A 17,939-nucleotide genomic window follows, 5' to 3' on the forward strand; every position below is an offset into this window, starting at 1 on the left:
CAGAATGGGGACAGAAGGAAAATCGCCAGGGTACTTTGTGGCAAGGGCAGCACAAATTAGCATGCAAGTTCTGTTACCATGATTATAATGCCTTTAACAGGCACGATGCACATCCTTGAAATGCTTTGACAGAGATCAGATTTCAGCTATAAAGTCCAGATTACTTGATGTCCTTCATTTTTCTATTCAATTAGGTTGATACAAAAGACTGCGAGGCTTCTGTTTCACTTTGCTTTCTTTGAGCAGGAAAAAAAGCAACATTCCCAGCTTTATTTTCCCTAGCGGTGGGATGCAGTGTTGTGGCCATATTCCTCCTTTCAGCTCAGAAGTTGGCTTGAAGCAGGTTGCTGTGGTTTCTCAAGCTGTCCTTTGCTGGGCATTACAAAGGAAGTGTCCCCTTTGGACAAATGCTTCAAAGGACAAATACTTGGAGAAAGCAAACATCATTCAGAGCAGATCCTTACTGGCAGATGTATACCTGCATTACCATAGGAACTAAGCTACTCCCAAATATTTGGCAGTCAAAGCTTGCAGCCAAAATGGGAGTGAGCCCATTACTGTACATACAAGGCATAGTGCCTGCAGTGTACCTTAAAATGTGTGTCACATCCTCCTGGGAGTGTGCTAGGAAGGTTCTGCCCAGATTTGGGGAAATATTAATGGTAAAATTCACACGGAAAGGTAGATAATATGATGTCCTGAGTTCAGGGACCAAATCTACTGCTGGTCCTGCCTTTTTCACTGGGGAGAGGGAACTGTTCCTCTCCCCATCATTGAAAGCGAGTAGATTTGAACTGAAGACTTTTGTCCGCAATGCTCCCTCTCCTTTGCAGACACAGATCCCTAATCCTTCAGTAGAAAGAGTGAGATGCTTCACAAGGCACACACCCCCTCCTCCTGCAGGTCAACATTCGCTAAGGTTCATCCCTGTGCCTCAGGCCCACAGCTTTGCAGCAGACTCACGGTCTGTCTGGTTCTCACTCCAGACCCAGCCTTGACTGCGAAAGAATGCAAAGAATGTGGGGAAATGGAACAAAAGTGATCTCCTACAGTAAGGGATGAGCCAGGAGAGGGCTTTTTGTCTTTCCCTTTCCATGCCTAACTCCAGATGGATGGATGTCAGAGGGATAGGAGTTATGTATAGTGCATTTCACAAACTTGCTCTGAGTTTAATAGCATTGAGATGAACACTCAATGCACAATAAACAACTGTGTCCAGCTGGGAATGGCAATTTCTTCTCCAGTGGACTCAGAGGGCTGCTTAAGCCTAAGGACTGGTACAACAGTGGAACTACAGCTTAAACAGGAATGACAAAGGGCAATACTGCACATTCAGGTGTGACTCAAGGAGGTTTTCTACCTCCTTCCCTTTTGGCCGCCTGAATCAAGAGAGAGGTCAATGCCGCTGAAGGAAGGATGTTATCCTTGTCTTTATCATGGATCCTTGTAGGAGAGCTTGTAGGCTAGTGTTAACTAGGCTTGCTCCTACAACTAATGTTACTGATTGCAAACTGGCAAACATTTAAATCCAGTTTGGAGGCAGATTCAGTAGGCTGTTGGAGGAATCTAACCCTTTCAGAATAACAGTAGGTGCATCCTTCTGAAAATATTCCACATTATTCTGCTGACATCCCAACTTATTTTGCCAGCTACCTGGTTTTTGCTGCGGCCATTTAACTGCCTTCTCGCGCTCTGGCAAACAGCCCAGTGCTGGTCTTCATTATTCTAGCTGGTGGCAAGCTGATTTACCACCACAATCCCATACTGAAGTCTGGAGCTGTTGACCTTTTGAGAAGGCTGCCTCTTGGCCACATCACTAGCAAGTGCTTAGTGCAGGAAAAAAGCAGATGAGGGATAGGACACCAGTTAGGACCCTCACTGCAATAAAAATAAAGGAAATAGAGCTAGGCGGCAAGAATGGTACCAGGACATCAAGAAAAGGTAACATGGCCTATTACTGCACAGTATTACTGAAGATCTGACTGCTCCAGTTCTCCCTGAATCCCAGCTGGAGCATTGCTCTACCTCGTAGACTGGGGAAAGGACCATTCCAAAGGATATCAGATGATACACTGCACTGCACATGTTCAGAGGTGATAAAAATACCTGTCTTCAAAACAAATAAGATTGGACACAACATGAAATCTGCTCCATCACCCCAGAACGCCCTTCCACACCCATCATAGAATCATAGAGTGATTTAGGTTGGAAAAGACCTTTAAGATCATTGAGTCCAATCGTAAACCTAACACTGCCAAGTCCACCACTAAACCATGTCCCTAAGCACCACATCTACACGTCTTTTAAATACCTCCAGGGATGGTGACTCCACCATTTCCCTGGGCAGCCTGTTCCAGTGCTTGACAACCCTTTCGGTGAAGAAATTTTTCCTAATATCCAATGTAAACCTCTCCTGGTGCCACTTGAGGCCTTTTCCTCTCATCCTATCGCTTGTTCCTTGGGAAAAGAGACCAACACCCACCTCGCTACAACCTCCTTTCAGGCAGTTGTAGAGGGCGATAAGGTCTCCCCTCAGCCTCCTTTTCTCCAGGCTAAACAGCCCCAGTTCCCTCAGCCGCTCGTCATAAGACTTGTGCTCTAGACCTTTCACCAGCTTCGTTGCCCTTCTCTGGACATGCTCCAGCACCCCAATGTCTGTCTTGTAGTGAGGGGCCCAAAACTGAACACAGTAGTTGAGGTGCGGCCTCACCAGTGACGATCACCTCCCTGCTCCTGCTGGCCACACTATTTCTGATACAGGCCAGGATGCCGTTGGCCACCTTGGCCACCTGGGCACACTGCTGGCTCATATTCAGCTGGCTGTTGACCAATACATCGTCCTTTTCCACCAGGCAACTCTCCAGCCACTCTTCCCCAAGCCTGTAGCGCTGCGTGGGGTTGTTGTGACCCAAGTGCAGGACCCGGCACGTGGCCCTGTTGAACCTCATACAGTTATCCTCAGCCCATCGATCCAGCCTGTCCAGACCCCTCTGTAGAGCCTTCTACCCTCCAGCAGATCAACACTCCTGCCCAACTTGGTGTTGTCTGCAAACTTACTGAGGGGGCACTCGATCCTCTTATCCAGATCACTGATAAAGCTTGTTGCCTCCTCCTCCACTGAGCTGATTGCCCAGATGATAGGGCATTACATCAGTCTAAGGAATCCACAGGTAAAGGAAAACCACATCAGTTGGAAGGAAAAGTTCTTTTATTCTAACAGTGCTTCCTGAACAAGGGGGAAAAAACTTCTAGAGACATGTTGCTGGCTTACAGTTTAATTGATGCCCTCAGCTTTGAGCCAGCATAAATTATTATTATGAGGGAAATCGCTGAGCTCAGGCTATGCAGACACTTGCCAAAGGAAAGCCGTTCTGACAGTTGCTATAGGGAATTCTCTGCAGTTTTTCTGTCATTCTGCAGTATACTTCATGCTGACCTGCTGGGATTAAATGAACTTACGCCAAAAGTAGTGCTCCCCCTTAGTATGGAGACTGTGCACCAACACAGCTTTCTGGTGGTGCGCAGACTGGGAGGGAGTGTGCTTCTGTCTATTGTGGGGCGAGTATTCTGGAGGAATAGGATGTATTTTTCCTCCTGTGTCCTTACCCTCATTAAAAAAATCTGATTCTGCCTGCTGGCAACAAGCTTGATAGTGACATCCTTCGAAGTGAGGACAGCCCTAAAGGTGCCCACTTACTAATTTCCCTCTCATGCACCTTGCTACCCCATACCGAAAGCAGCCATCGACCCTCCCAACACAGGGACACACATACCCTGAAACCTCTCTCCAGTTAATAGCCTTCTACCCTCCTGCTCCTTCCCTGGATACCTAAAAATCCATGCCATGTTTAATAAATTTCTCCTTGAGTTACGAGAAAAGCACTGTCTTTATACAACAGGCCCAGGGGACCAGCAAAAATTTGGGAAGATGAAATCCTTGTAACTTCAGATTTGTTTAGGTCTGGAAAGAATCTGTGAGAATGAAGTCCCAAACCTGAAGAAAAGGCAAAAGGACATCTGCACTGGGTTAATGCCTGTAAGTTGGAAAGTAACTTCTTGTTCTTCTCCTTAGTGTTTCCCCAGAGCTTCAGTGTAATAAAGAGAAGAGAGGCAGAAGAGGGCAGGAAAAGGGCTGATACGCTACAGCACACCAGCTCTTGGGGATCACAGAGGGGCAGATAACCCTCCTAAAGCCCATGGGTTTTAATACTCCTAACTGCTTTTCAGATGCTTAATAATGGTTTTTTTGCTCAATGTTTAGCTCTATGTACACCTTGCTATTTATTAAAAAAAAAAAAAAAAGAAAATATCTTCCCGTCCCACGGGAAGTACAATTGATTCTGTGCATAAAATAAGGTAAAAGGTACACATGAATCATGGTAATAGTATCCCATACACAAGAAGACATGCAATAAGCTTGACTAATGTTTTATACAAAGACATATCTGTTTTTCACAAGCGGCTTTTTGAGTCACGCCAGAAGCACAATGCATTTCTGACTCTATGCCTCCAAGAACATACAGAATTTCTGTGAGGCTCCTTATCTGGCTATTCAGGGCATTCGGCTCGTGTATCCACTGCCTCTTCTCACATCTGCACAAGGCCCTCTCACTTTTTGTTCTTTACAAAGTTGCTGCAAAATGCACTCAGCAGTAAGACACTAGTATTTCTGTCCTGCCTCCACCTCAACATCAGTGTTATCCATCCATGCTTCTTGCAAATCATATTTCATTGTCCTTGTAAAGCTACTCAGGCCATAGGACAAGGGACTGTTTTGCTATCGGTGTGCAGGACAAAAGACTGAAATGAAGCAGCATCCTTTGAATAACTAGAATAACTCTACAGAAGTCACCAGGATTAGGCTGATTTGCTCCCATGATGATCTGTGCTGTGTCCTTTGTTTATCTACAAAATGTGCCCTGCACAACCAATTAAGGCTTCTTCAAGCTTGGGACCTTGGAACTGATCTTATTTAATACTTTCATTAACGACCTTGGCACAAGAAAATGAAAACATGCTAATGAAACTAGAGCATATCACAAGATTCAAAGGCTGTGTCAGTGCAGAGGAAGATCAGAATATTATACAGGTGGGCTAAGAGTAAAACAGACAGGATAAAACTGAAGATCATGGAGTATAAAGTCATGTATTTAGGGATTAACACCAGCATTTCTGCTATAAACTTAGAAGCCCATAATTTAGCAGCAAAATAGGAGCACCCAATATTTCTAGCGAAGCACAATCTGACTACCCCTTGCTAATGTGATCCAGGGCTGAGAAACCAAAGCGTGATGCCAAGAGGTATAAGAAGAGTCATTTTCACCAGTAATAAAGTGAATGTGCTAACACCGAAAGTCCTACTGGGATCTTGCTGGGATACTCTAAGACACTGGGGATTTTGTGTTGAACAAAGACAGATTCAGTCTCAAGAGGTACTGAGGCTGTTTTGGTGGAGGGAAAGAGAGAGATGCAAAGGGGCGAGCATATAGGAGGTTTAGGCTACACTTGTGCAGGCAGTATGAGTGAATCGTAAGGTAGGATTGCACCGTTTGAGACAGACGCAGCCAAACAGGCATGCTCCTGCCTTGAAACGTGCACAGAATTTGCTCTTGTGCTTCACTGAACAAGTACAGAGCCTTCCAGCATCCCTCATACCGCCTTCCCAAAAGTACCCCCAGCATACTTCTACTGTTCATAACAAGACAAACCTGAGAGGGGAGACAGACCTGCAGGAACAACTCCCTCAGAAGGTGCCTTAGTGAAATGTTGAAAAGTGGATCTTCCTTGCCAGGTTGGACTAGACATAACCATCTCCTTCCAACTAATGAAACACTTCTTTTTGTTTAGATTTCTCAGCTGGGACTCCTACCCTGGTGTTTTGATATCTGATCCCATTTTTTCCCCATCTGCTTACACATTCTCTCCCCCCACACCCCAAACCATTCCCTCCACAAGCTGCCTACATGCATCTGAGAGATGAGATGAACTACAGAAGGGAACGTCTCACATCGGGCTCTTGTACTTAAACATGGGCATTAAGTAGCTCTTCTGCAATGAAGCAGCATCAATATTTCAGCAGCATGAGAAGAGTGGAAAGCCCATAGCTGAGTAGGAGCCGGGCAATCATTTGGGAATGTAGAAGACGCCAGGACTTAGTCATCCTATGTTGGACCTTTGGGAATATAACATAGCAAAGAGAGCAGAGTTTCCAGGGATTGTGAACTTCTGTACTACCCCGAGCTTGTTGAATGAGCCACAGTGACGACAAGCTATGTGCAGAAATACCCCTTTCCTGTAACGACTAGAAAGACTGGTTGAAGAAAGAGAAAAAACGTACAGAGAGCCTTACATTGATCCCAGTGCAATCGAGGCAGCTGTGTACCATCTCCGGTGCACCAGCCAGGCTTGTGCGATTGTAGAGAGCAGAACACGCACCCATTACCTTCGCCCACACTTCGCCTCCCACCCGAGAGGTCGCTGCCGACCAGTGGCAGTCCGGGGTGGTTAGACTCCAGGTAACAAGTGCTCGGCTCTGTAGGCTGGAGGAAACGCTCATCCATGGGCTCCACTCCTGCAGCTCCTACAGGTTTCTTGGAACCCCCCTGGGATTCTGACGCCACCACAGCTGCTCATAGCAGAATTTTTTTATCCAAACTGGTTCAAACTTCAACCAATGCTAAAGTCTACAGGGACAAGGAGATTTTTTTAGCTGCCTTCTCAGCTGCATCAAGTTCTGCTGTTGTCACTGATGTAGGCAAAAGAGTGGGTTTTACTTTTTACTCAGGCCAAAGATTAACTGCACAGTGCCTCAAGATGCAGGCTACTGCTCCATGTCTTGACTAATGATCTGGAAAAGAGAGTGAGCCGGGCAAGTTTACAACTGATATACAATGTTATTTGACAGTCAAAACAGAAGCCTGAGATAAGGTTGTGAAAAAAACTGAATACAGACCTAACAAATGCTGGTTGAATGGACAACACAAAACAGAGGAAACTCCATGTTATCGAGTACAGTCTTGGAAGAAATCATTTAAGTATTGATGTGGTCAGCAAAATAAGAACATTTGCACAATGTTCAGCATCACTCTAAAAAGCTGACAGAATATGAGGAAGCACTGGACTGAGAAAAGTCCTGAAAGCATTAAACCGCTGTCTAAATCAATATAGTCTCACCTTGCAAGCAGTGTTAATTACCAAGTCTCCCATCACAAATATATATGAGAAACAGAAAGTGTCGACAGAGGTATAATAGAAGAATTTCAGAAGCAAGGATAGACTAAATGAGATTGTACAAATCCTACAATGGGCTTACAAGAAAAATCTTCAAGCAATTAATTAAATACAGCAGAGACACATTCAGAACAGGCAGCATTTTTCTCTGATTTACACCAGACAAAAATCCGGCCTTACCCTTTTAATGTGAATCAAAGGGAGTTTGTGCTCTGTGAAAGCAAAGCACTAAATGACTCTTGATGAAAATCATCCTACTTATCAGGCCCTGCAACTACTGTTCGTTCAAACCAATTAAACGGCTGTGTGCCAAGAATAACAATAAAACCAATTGCATCAGCAATACAGAATATTCCTCTCCACCTGAAAAAATGTATGACTTTGAATGAAAGTATATCAGTATGATATAAAAGGCAAAAATCTAGATAATTCAGCCCCCTAAAAAATAACACTTTAAACAGTATGAAATTTAGCCCTATATACAGACCTGATGACTGCTTATGTGCCTCCTGAGTGAACATAACCTGGACATAATTAGTATATAGTCTTTGTATTGGTCTATTAGTAGTAAATTTCAGCCTTATGAATATTCATCAAATTGCTCTCATATTTGTAGACTTTGGCTTATGTTCAACCTATCTAATTTTATTTAGTTGTTTAAGGATCTGGAAAGAGACACCTCCAGAGCCTTAGTGGGATGGGAAGAACTGTCCCCTCGAAATGCTTTCCATAGGCTACAGAGAGATGCTAGGGCTATGACGCTAAAAAATTCAGCAACTTGGAACTATGTCATGGAAAAAGAGAGAAATCCATGTCTGTCTTTCAGTGGAGTGTCCTAACAAAGTCTGGGGAAACAGACTTTACATTTTCAGGATACACCCTTCTATTAATCTATAAGGGAGACCTTACTGCAGCCTTTCAATATATAAAGAAGGCTTATGAGAAGGACTTTTTACCAGGGCCTGTAGTGACAGGACAAGGGGCAATGGTTTTAAACTGAAGGAAGGTAGATTTACATTGGACATAAGGAAGAAATTTTTTGCGATGAGTGTGGTGAGACACTGGAACAGATTACCCAGAGAGGCTGTGGATGCCCCATCCCTGGCAGTGTCCAAGGCCAGGTTGGATGGGGCTTTGAGCAACCTGGGCTAGTGGAAGGGGTCCCTGCCCATGGCAGGGTGGGGTGGGACTAGATGATCTTTAAGGTCCCTTCCAAACCAAACCATCCTATGATTGTGTGATTCTGTAAGAATAAAAATATATTCACTAAATATCCAATGAAGCATTTTTAATTATTCAATTAAATTGTTTTGTAAGACTCCAAAAGGGGTTCTTGATTCCCCTGTAAACTTATCATAAAGCTGGAGAACTAATTATTTCTCAAATGATTGCTCATTGTATAAAGTCTTTGTTATTTCACATCATTGCTGTATAGACTATGTTTGTTCCCATCATGCCTAAATCTTACCTGGGCAGCTATCTAGCCAAGAATGCATCAGTTAGTTACAATACTCTCCTATGGACACAACCTTTTTCATTTAAGATTTTTCTGCCCTCGGTAATGACTACCTGCCAATTCTAAAAAATCTCAAATCCAATCACCTTTACCAAAGGAGCTTTTTCTTACAAACATATTTGGAATCAAGACAAGCTGTTTGAAGTGGTAGAACTACCTTATAGTTCAAAAACCTCAACACAACACGGTGCTGGTCTAAAGAGAAAGTCTGCCCATTATGATACCAACTCTGAAGCACAGCACTTTGTGTGATGTCCCACTAACACCTTTTCAAGCAGAAAGGCCTTTCAGGCTTGAGACATATAGCTGATGGTCACTTTCTATCTAAAAGAATTAAAAAAAAAAAAGAGAGAGAATATATGGAGGATAGCAGAAATTGACTTTCATGAAGCAAGATCTGATGCATTTGGCACACTGGACAAAATAGATCATATCTGGGGAAAAAATGTGCACAAGCCACAGATGCTGATGGTTCTTAAGGAGGCAGCATTGACTGTTGCCTTTAGAAGGATGAATTTTATTAGTTTGTTCATAGAAATTTTGCTTCTGGTAAGTTCTAGGAAAATGTCTTTCCAGTTTCTCTTCTCATGTAGCATTTTCTATGATTCTGATACAGATTCCAGTATGAGGTAGTACAACAGCCACAATAACAGCCACAACATATTTTTTAAACTGTGTGCTAAGAAGGGAAACCTACTTACAATTAGTATCAAAAACTTAGCTTTCTGTATCATATTATATAGCCAGACATTTCTTCAATATTATGCACATTGATTCCATTATATGGGAAGGATGGAGATTTTATGTATTTATTTTCAGGGGAAATTTTGGACTGAAGCCAGGAAGCAGAGTTATCTGCTGAAACATGGGAGGAGGGGCTGCTGGAAAATTAATGATCAATTAAACTTCTACTTTGAAAACTTTCTTATGTTGGAGATAAGGGAAAGACAGGAGAGATCACTCTACATTTAAAATAACCCAGTGAAGTAAAAAATTGCAAAATGGGAACTTGAAAAGAGATCTTGCATGCCAGGTGAGTGCTTTCATTGATGTTGTAGACATAATGGTTTCTTTTTTCATGAGAAAAGTTCTGTAACCTTCTGCAGGGTAAGAAGTCTGAGTTCCTGAAGAGTTTGACAGAGCAGGACATTCATTTCCTACCCAGCTCTGATGACAGCGGCATGGGAACAATAAAGCAAAATGGCCAACCAGTACTCCTCCAATATCGCATCCAGGAAAGTAAGACACCATGTCTCCAGAAAAACATTTGAATAAAATAGCTAAGAAAGGTGGTAATCTGTGATGCCAGAAAAACAGATTTATGGAATATTTGATACATTTAACATAACATTTTATACTAAAGCTTTCCCTTTAATTATCTTATGATTTTAATGATCCATGCATAGCTTGTAAGCACAGGCAAAGATTTACAGAAACGTTGTGTTTAAACTTACCTAAATCAGATCAATTCATAGAATTGCCTGTTCTTAAGAAGGGGAGCAATGCTAACTACGTAACAATAGCATCTAACCTTTCAAAAACACTTTACTGAAGGTCACAAAAACAAGAATAATTTGAGAAGAACAGGAACCATTTAGCTGACCTGGGAGGAAACCCATAAAGAAGCAGAATGAAATAAATACTGGGATTTAATTACAGCTTTTCTGTGTGTTCTATTTGAAAGTCTCCAGTGTTCAAACACATGGAAATTATATCTGAAAACATCTCCCAACATCACTGCTGTAACATCATGAACATGTAGCACCTTCAGACTAAACTCCTCATGTACTCGTCCACGGGTTGGGACCACATGTGAATCTCTCTATTCAGAAGTATCTCCCACTGCAGAAATGGCATTACCTACCAACACAGCAAATGACAGTGTGTTATCTTGCTCTTTGTTGGGCTATGTGTTGCAAGTGTAGCTCTTTACCTCAACAGAAAGCTCTATTCTCTCATTAGCAGCAGAACACGAGAAGAGGGAAAGGGGGGATGTCTCTCTTATTTAGGTTTCTCCAGAAGGCAAAACCTCCCATTGGTAAGCTCATGCCGCTTATGTAGGAGGCAACCCATTGCCTAGATACCTCTTTCACTGGTCCAAAGCTTTTTTTTCTTGCTTGTAGCTCCATGGATGTTCATCCTGTGTATCTGAGGCTTCCTACAACATTAATGCAAGTAATTAAGTGATACAATTTGCATTAGCACAGGCCATCATTAAGCAGCTTGCTTATAATGATGGCAGATAAGTACAACGGTGATAAAATATTTCAGTAAAGCAAAGATGCAGTATGTTAGCTGCCAAAAAGAATTCAGTTACTAAAGATGTATGTATAGTGTCCTGTTCTTGGTTTGTCAACGAGCATTTCAGCCTAAAATATGTATATATGTGTATATATATATATGCATATATATATGCTTATATGTATATATGCCTATGCCATCCACTTCTTCCACTGAAGGATTATTTCATTCTATATATAAATCATTATTAATGGTGTACCAGGTACATAATCATAACTAGCTAGAGATTTAACATGCAATTTTCATAGTCCTCAGATTTCTGATCTATATACAAGGAAGACAGTACCGAGTCCTAATTAAACTCATAACCAAGAACCTTGTCATTACAAATTGTAAGGAAAAATTCAATACATGCAGATCCTACTGCCATATTGAATTGATAGAAGAGCAAGAACTCTTCAAAACTGAGTTTGAAAAAATATCTTACCTTTAAACAAACTTCTGAGGCTCACTACAAGGTTTATTTTAGCCTATACAGTTCATACAATAAAGCATAGTTATATCACATCTTCTCACAGGTATCTCTGGTTAACTGCTTGACTACCTTCTTTCTGTCTCTGTCTTTTCTGTCCTCTTCTTTTATTCTTATGGTTTGTCTACACTGGGAATAATCTGATAATTATAGTTTGTTGCTACTGCTCCCTTAGCAAGCACTGTTTTTCAGAATAAAAGTGGCTTGCTTTCTAGAACGGAGTTTCCATGTGGGGAATTACCCCAGCTTACCTACAGTGTACAGGTATAATTATTCATGATTCCTTTACCAGTCAGTTTACCCTTACAGATGAACACTCGACCTTCAAATATCCATCAGCCTTAATATTACATGGCACAGAACAAAAAAGTATGTTTAGATGATACAGAGAAACTACATTAGGTGCTCTCAGATCAAATGCTTGTCTATTTTTCCAACTGTTAATGATCTAGTAAGAGATACTGCCTCTCTGCACCAACTTTGCCTGCTGACATCCCTAGCCCATCACAGCTACACCAGTTTAGATAACCAAACCAACGAGAGTGGCCTGCAGCGACCTGCCTGCCGGACCTGAAGCTTTCTCACAACCTAACCATGCTCCTAACTACACCTCCAACGTCCCCTCGCCAGCTTCTGCTGTGTAAGCTGGTTGACTGATGTCCCTGCTCCCGTTTGGAAAACATATTCATATGGCAGCTGCAGGGGAAAGAGAAGAAGAGAGAGAGAAAAAGCAAGAAGTGCAGAGATCAAAGGCATAACAGACAGAGTTCTCCCTGAATTAACTAAACAACCGATGAAGCCTTTCCAAGTACCAGTGCACTTTTACACATTTTGTTAACTGCTCTGGGGCCTCCAACATAAGAAGGACATGGACCTGTTGGAGCGAGTCCAGAGGAGGGCCACAAAGATGATCAGAGGGATGGAGCACCTCTCCTGTGAGGACAGGCTGAGAGAGTTGGGGTTGTTCAGCCTGGAGAAGAGAAGGCTCTGGGGAGACCTTACTGCAGCCTTCCAGTACCTAAAGGGGGCCTACAGGAAAGCTGGAGAGGGACTTTTTACAAGAGCATGTAGTGACAGGACAAGGGGTAATGGCTTTAAACTGAAAGAGGGTAGATTTAGATTAGATGTAAGGAAGAAATTTTTTTTTTATGATGGTAGTGAGACACTGGAACAGGTTGCCCAGAGAGGTTGTGGATGCCCCATCCCTGGCAGTGTTCAAGGCCAGGTTGGACAGGGATCTGAGCAACTTGGTCTAGTGGAAGGAAGGGGGTTGAGCTTTGAGCAACTTGGTCTAGTGGAAGGAAGGGGGTGGAACTAGATGGCCTTTAAAGGTGCCTTCCAACCTAAACCATTCTGTGAATCTATGATTTTGGTCTTGTTCCCTAGTGTCTGCTTCCCCTCCAATACTTCTCACTCCCTTAAAGACATGCTTAATGTGTGCAGGGCTTATGATCTCTGCCCTCTGCATTTCATTTTTGCCTTGCACATCCCTTCCTGCTACCTGCTTTCTCATTTGTCATGACCATTGGCAAAACGGCAGAAGAGCCAAGAATCTATACCTATCTATTGCAATATAGACATTTTCTGAAACCAGCAATCTCATAGCACCACAATAAACTGTTCACGGATGAGCGACTTTAATGTTCCACTCCCATAAATTGGGTAATTTTTCTTAGATAAAAACAAGCCATATAATTAGAAAAGGGAACTAGTTACTTGTAATGAAAGAATAATCAAATCACCATTAAAAGCAAATTAGCTGCATTTATCTTAATTCTAGGGGCCCTACTGTTGTCTCCCGATAGAAGGATAAAATTTACTTGACAATCTCGGTGACTTTTGCCACTCCTGTTTGTTAATGCAAGAAGTGGCCCTTTATCACTTCGGCAGAGCAAGTTGCATTTAACTGAACAAAAGCCATTAAAAGGCTATTTGTTTCATTTCCATAAAAAAAGACACACCTCAACTTTCAGGGATGCCACTGAGCTCCAGCTGGCTCCTCTGTCCTCCCATTTGCAAGTCACAATTGCTCGGACAGAGCCAGGGAGAGACCCAAGGGAGATCTGCAAAAGCTTTGTGTCCAACTAAACGGGTGCGGGGTGTTCTTGGAGAGGAATCCCCCATGGGACATCTCCACCAGCGTCTCTTGGCAGCTGCAGCACAGTGAGGCCCCAGGGCTTTGGAGCCACTTCACAAGAGGTTCTCTGGACCTGCTTAGGACCAAAACTGACAAACCTGTATTTTTTATGCCAACAGCACAAAGAAGGGAATGGTTCTGTTTAGCCAGCACCCTCCCTCCTTCACGGGCCATCAGGAGGAAAGGAAAGCTGTCTGAGGTGGGGAGATAGCTCACCCAGGTAACACAGGTTTGACTCTGCTCCCCAAAGTCTTTTCCATTCTTCAGTACCACATGCCGCTGAAGGAGAGGATGCAGAGAAACCCTGTTATGTTCAGTAAGGTGATATATATATTGCACAACCCAGAAAAAGGAGTGGAATTTAACATCAACTACTGGAACAGTAGGAGGGAAGAAAAAGTGTCAAAGGCTGAGTCTTTACTACCAACCATGATCAGTAGCTGCTTTAGCGTATCAGACTACAGCAGCATTCACCCCACAGCAGATACCAATATTCATCAATATCATCCTTTAGCAGCAAAGACCAAACTACTCCCAGCACGGAGATACACTTACCCTGCAGCAAGTTAAACCAGACAAATGGCACTCAGCAGCAAAACTGAGGTTCGGTACCACCCTCCCAGGCTGACAGTCACCTTCCTAACCCAAGTATTCCCTGATTCCTCTTCTCCCAGCAGAAGAAAATGGTTTGCATAAAACAGCACCCACCGTTAGCTACACACTCAACAACTTCCTCAGAGGCTTGTCCTCCCTGAAGCGATTAGTTTACCCCAGTAATGAACAAGCCATGCAAGTTTTTTCAAAAATTTAAGAAGTCCTGTGGCCTTCCTCACAGCACAGTACAGATACAATACAGAATCAGGCTAAATAATATTTAAAGAGCTTGATCCCACTAGCTCACATTTATTTGTTACTTACTGGACTCTGATGATGCTTTAGCCTCTTATGTAGGTGACTTTTTATTTTTAATATAAGTAGAAGAGCACTCATGCCAACCTCTAGCACCTTTACAATATGAACATAAATTACAATAGTGTAACAAAAGATCTTCTCCTTATCACTTTATTCCCAAGTCTCCAAACCAAGTGTGACATAAACAACTCTAAGTAGTATCTTACTTTATCTAGAAAAGTTGTGACCATCATTTTAGTTCCTCTCCAAAGGCTTAAATACAGATCAGTCTATATGAATACACTTAGAATGTTTTTCATGTTTCAGCCAGAATGGTTTAGCTGTTTCTCACAGAGAAAAATCAGAGGCAAATCCAGTTTTGCCTAGGCTAACAAACTTTATTGCCATTTTATTGAAGAATTCCAACACCTACAACCACCAGAGTGGTGCCCTTAAACTCATCAAGAAGTTGGCCAGTTGGAAGTTAAGTGTTTTGCTGGTTTCATGAAAAACTACCCAAATATGGAAAACTCAACTTTAGTATGCTCAGCGGACACCTTAAAATTTGCTACAAGAATTTCCTTAAGACTCCAGCTTTCACATAAGACTGCTAAACCTCCAGTCCTCCTAAGCAAGTCCTCTTCTCTGCCCAGAAGTTTTACTAGAAGTTGGAACAAGAAAAGAAGGGCAGAGAGTACAACTACAGAAAGAATGGCAGCAAGGAGAACCAGATGGCGAGCGTATGGGCAGGAGCTGAGCAGAAGGCAGGAATCAGAAGGGGAGGAGATGGGATAGCAGTGTAAATTAGGGGACAGATAATAAGGCAAAGAAGATGACAGGAAGCAGCATGGGAGCAAAAAAGTCCTTAACCACCAGAACACAGGGCCTTTATAAACATGAAATACATTCTCTTGCCATTAAGCGAACAGACATGAGACTAGTTGTAAAGAATCTCCATCCCACTCATGGCAGGACACAAAATGAGTAAGTTTTTCTACCACTACCCACGACAGGGCTATTTCAGATAGTACAGGAGTATGCTGTGGATCCAAAGCGCTCAGTTCAGTGGCAGCCTGTGTAAATCCTATGAGAAGTCTGCTTTCAGGGGGTTCTTCATTTGTGTGTTTACCTTAATTCACTGTGCTATATGTTTGCTTTGTGAGATGCTACCTTCACCTGCCATGTACCCATTGTACAGACTGTAGGAAAGGAAGCTGCTGTCTGTACCACGTCTACCTCATTTGCTACAGAGATGAAAAGCATGTGATGGAAGGGGCTGGTTCTGCTGGGAAAAAGAAAGGAGAGTCTTACAGTTATGGCAAATAACTGAGCCTCTAGAAAACTGGATTCTAACTGTCGTAAAGTTCACATGTAAGTCCAAGGAATTTGCATTATATATATTCCTCGTTCTTCTCCCACACCCCAGTTGAGTAATATGTGGTGTGAGCTGCTAAGATGCTGAATGTAAGTAGGTGCATCTGAAGTCAGTGGGAGGTGGACTTTCAGTACATGCCGAGTAGCATAAAGCATTTACCACCCTGGAAATGAAGGTCTTCGATTTAGAATTTACCATTCTGGAAATTAAGGTCTTATATTTCTCCGCATAGGTATCCTGAAGGGTTCATATTTTTCATTTCCTGGACATAAGACAAGATAATGCCAACCATTTCATAATGGTGTGACAAGGGTAAAGTCATTAATGTTAGTAGGATGATAGCACTCCTGAAATGCTCTAAAGGAAATTAATTTTTTTTTTATTCAATGAAGGATAATGCTATGCAGGAAACTGTACATTACAGTATCCACGGAATAAGCAATCAAAGAAACATTAAATAGCAACACAGAATTGGAAAGCTTCTGGAGTTTAGTCTCCTGCTCTCTCAGGCAACTACATCATATAAGCACTTTTATAAATTGATCAGGCTCCACTTTCAAAGCGGATGGGCTTCCTGCGCTCAGCACAGGGACGTTGTTCCGCAGTCTCATTGCTCTGAAAATTCCAAATCTTCTAATTCACAGTCTAAATTCATTGCTGCCCATTTTACACACATTTGTTTTCCATTTAAATAACAATTCCGCATCCATGTTGTTTGCTCTCCTTTTGAGACATCAAATCTCCTCTTAACCTTTATTTTGCTAAACTAAACACAACAAATTCTTCAAGCCTCCTCTCATAAAAGCTCCCCAAAGAACATCATTCCTACTTAGCAATAGGGTTCCTCTGGGGAAACGAGCTTATGGCTATGTGATTAAAAACCGTATCACAGTGCAGTCTTAAGGCACATAAGCCCACAGGACCCAAACCTGAAAAGCAAGCAGCACACAGTAGGTCTGAAGCCAGACACCCAAGGCCACGCAGCTGCTCTGCACGTACATATCAGACTCTACATCACGCGTGCACTTAAGTCTGGATCCATCACACAGCTCTATGCACACAGACTTGCTATGCTCAGCACTTCCCAACTTTTAAGATGGTTCTGCATTTCTTAATGCAACATCTCAGTAGGTGGGAGAGAGACGTGAACTACATGGTATGAGGCTAATTCTAGTATATTCCCCGTTTTTGAGGGGAATCAGTGAAGGAGGTAGCCTTGACTAGGTCAGCTGTCCTTTCTCAAATAAAACCTACTCACCCATGCCCTGTAGGTAGAATGGTTAGTTTTATCTCTGATGGAGATATGATGTTAATCACAAAAGGTTTTGTTGCACAATTGGTCAATTTTGGTCTTTACTTCATGTGTAGATGAAGCTAATCATTAGGGACTTTGGTGAAAATGAGAGAGTATCCTGCTGACAGGGAAGAATAAAAAGGCAAGCTACAACTGTAGCAAGTTGCCAAGACAGTAATTTCTGGGGTAAAGTAATACATTTCCATAATGCTTTCTGAAAGAGTTTCATTAACTTTGAAAAAGGTGTTATCAATAGGTCCTTTTTTATAACAGAATAAATGCTTCCCAAACTCAAATGACAAAGAGAGTGGCTCGTTCGCAGCATAGATCCAATTTCCACGTACATAACCCCAGTCCTAGTCCAAACACAGATCAAGAGCTTTACGAGTTGAGACAATAACATCCTGGGGTTGATTCAGAGAATTCATCATCCCATCTGGATGCTGAAGTTCCTCAGCATGACTATATTTGGCGATGCTGAAACCACAGGTGAGAAGTCTCATCACTTCGCACAAAGACTTGGTACCGCACAAAGACATTGGTGAACGTGAAGTAGCCCGAGCCCTGACAGACCAGATGCATTCGATCCACGCCTGGGTTTTTGTTTGCTGAATGCCAGGACAAACAGCGCAAACCCACCGTGTCCTCACCACACCCTCTGAGACGGAGGCAGCGCCAGTGCAGACAAAATCACGCGCCCACCCGGCCGGCGTTTTGGACGTA

The sequence above is a fragment of the Aquila chrysaetos genome, chromosome 15, assembly GCF_900496995.4.
Source record: "Aquila chrysaetos chrysaetos chromosome 15, bAquChr1.4, whole genome shotgun sequence".
Classification (NCBI taxonomy): domain Eukaryota; kingdom Metazoa; phylum Chordata; class Aves; order Accipitriformes; family Accipitridae; genus Aquila; species Aquila chrysaetos.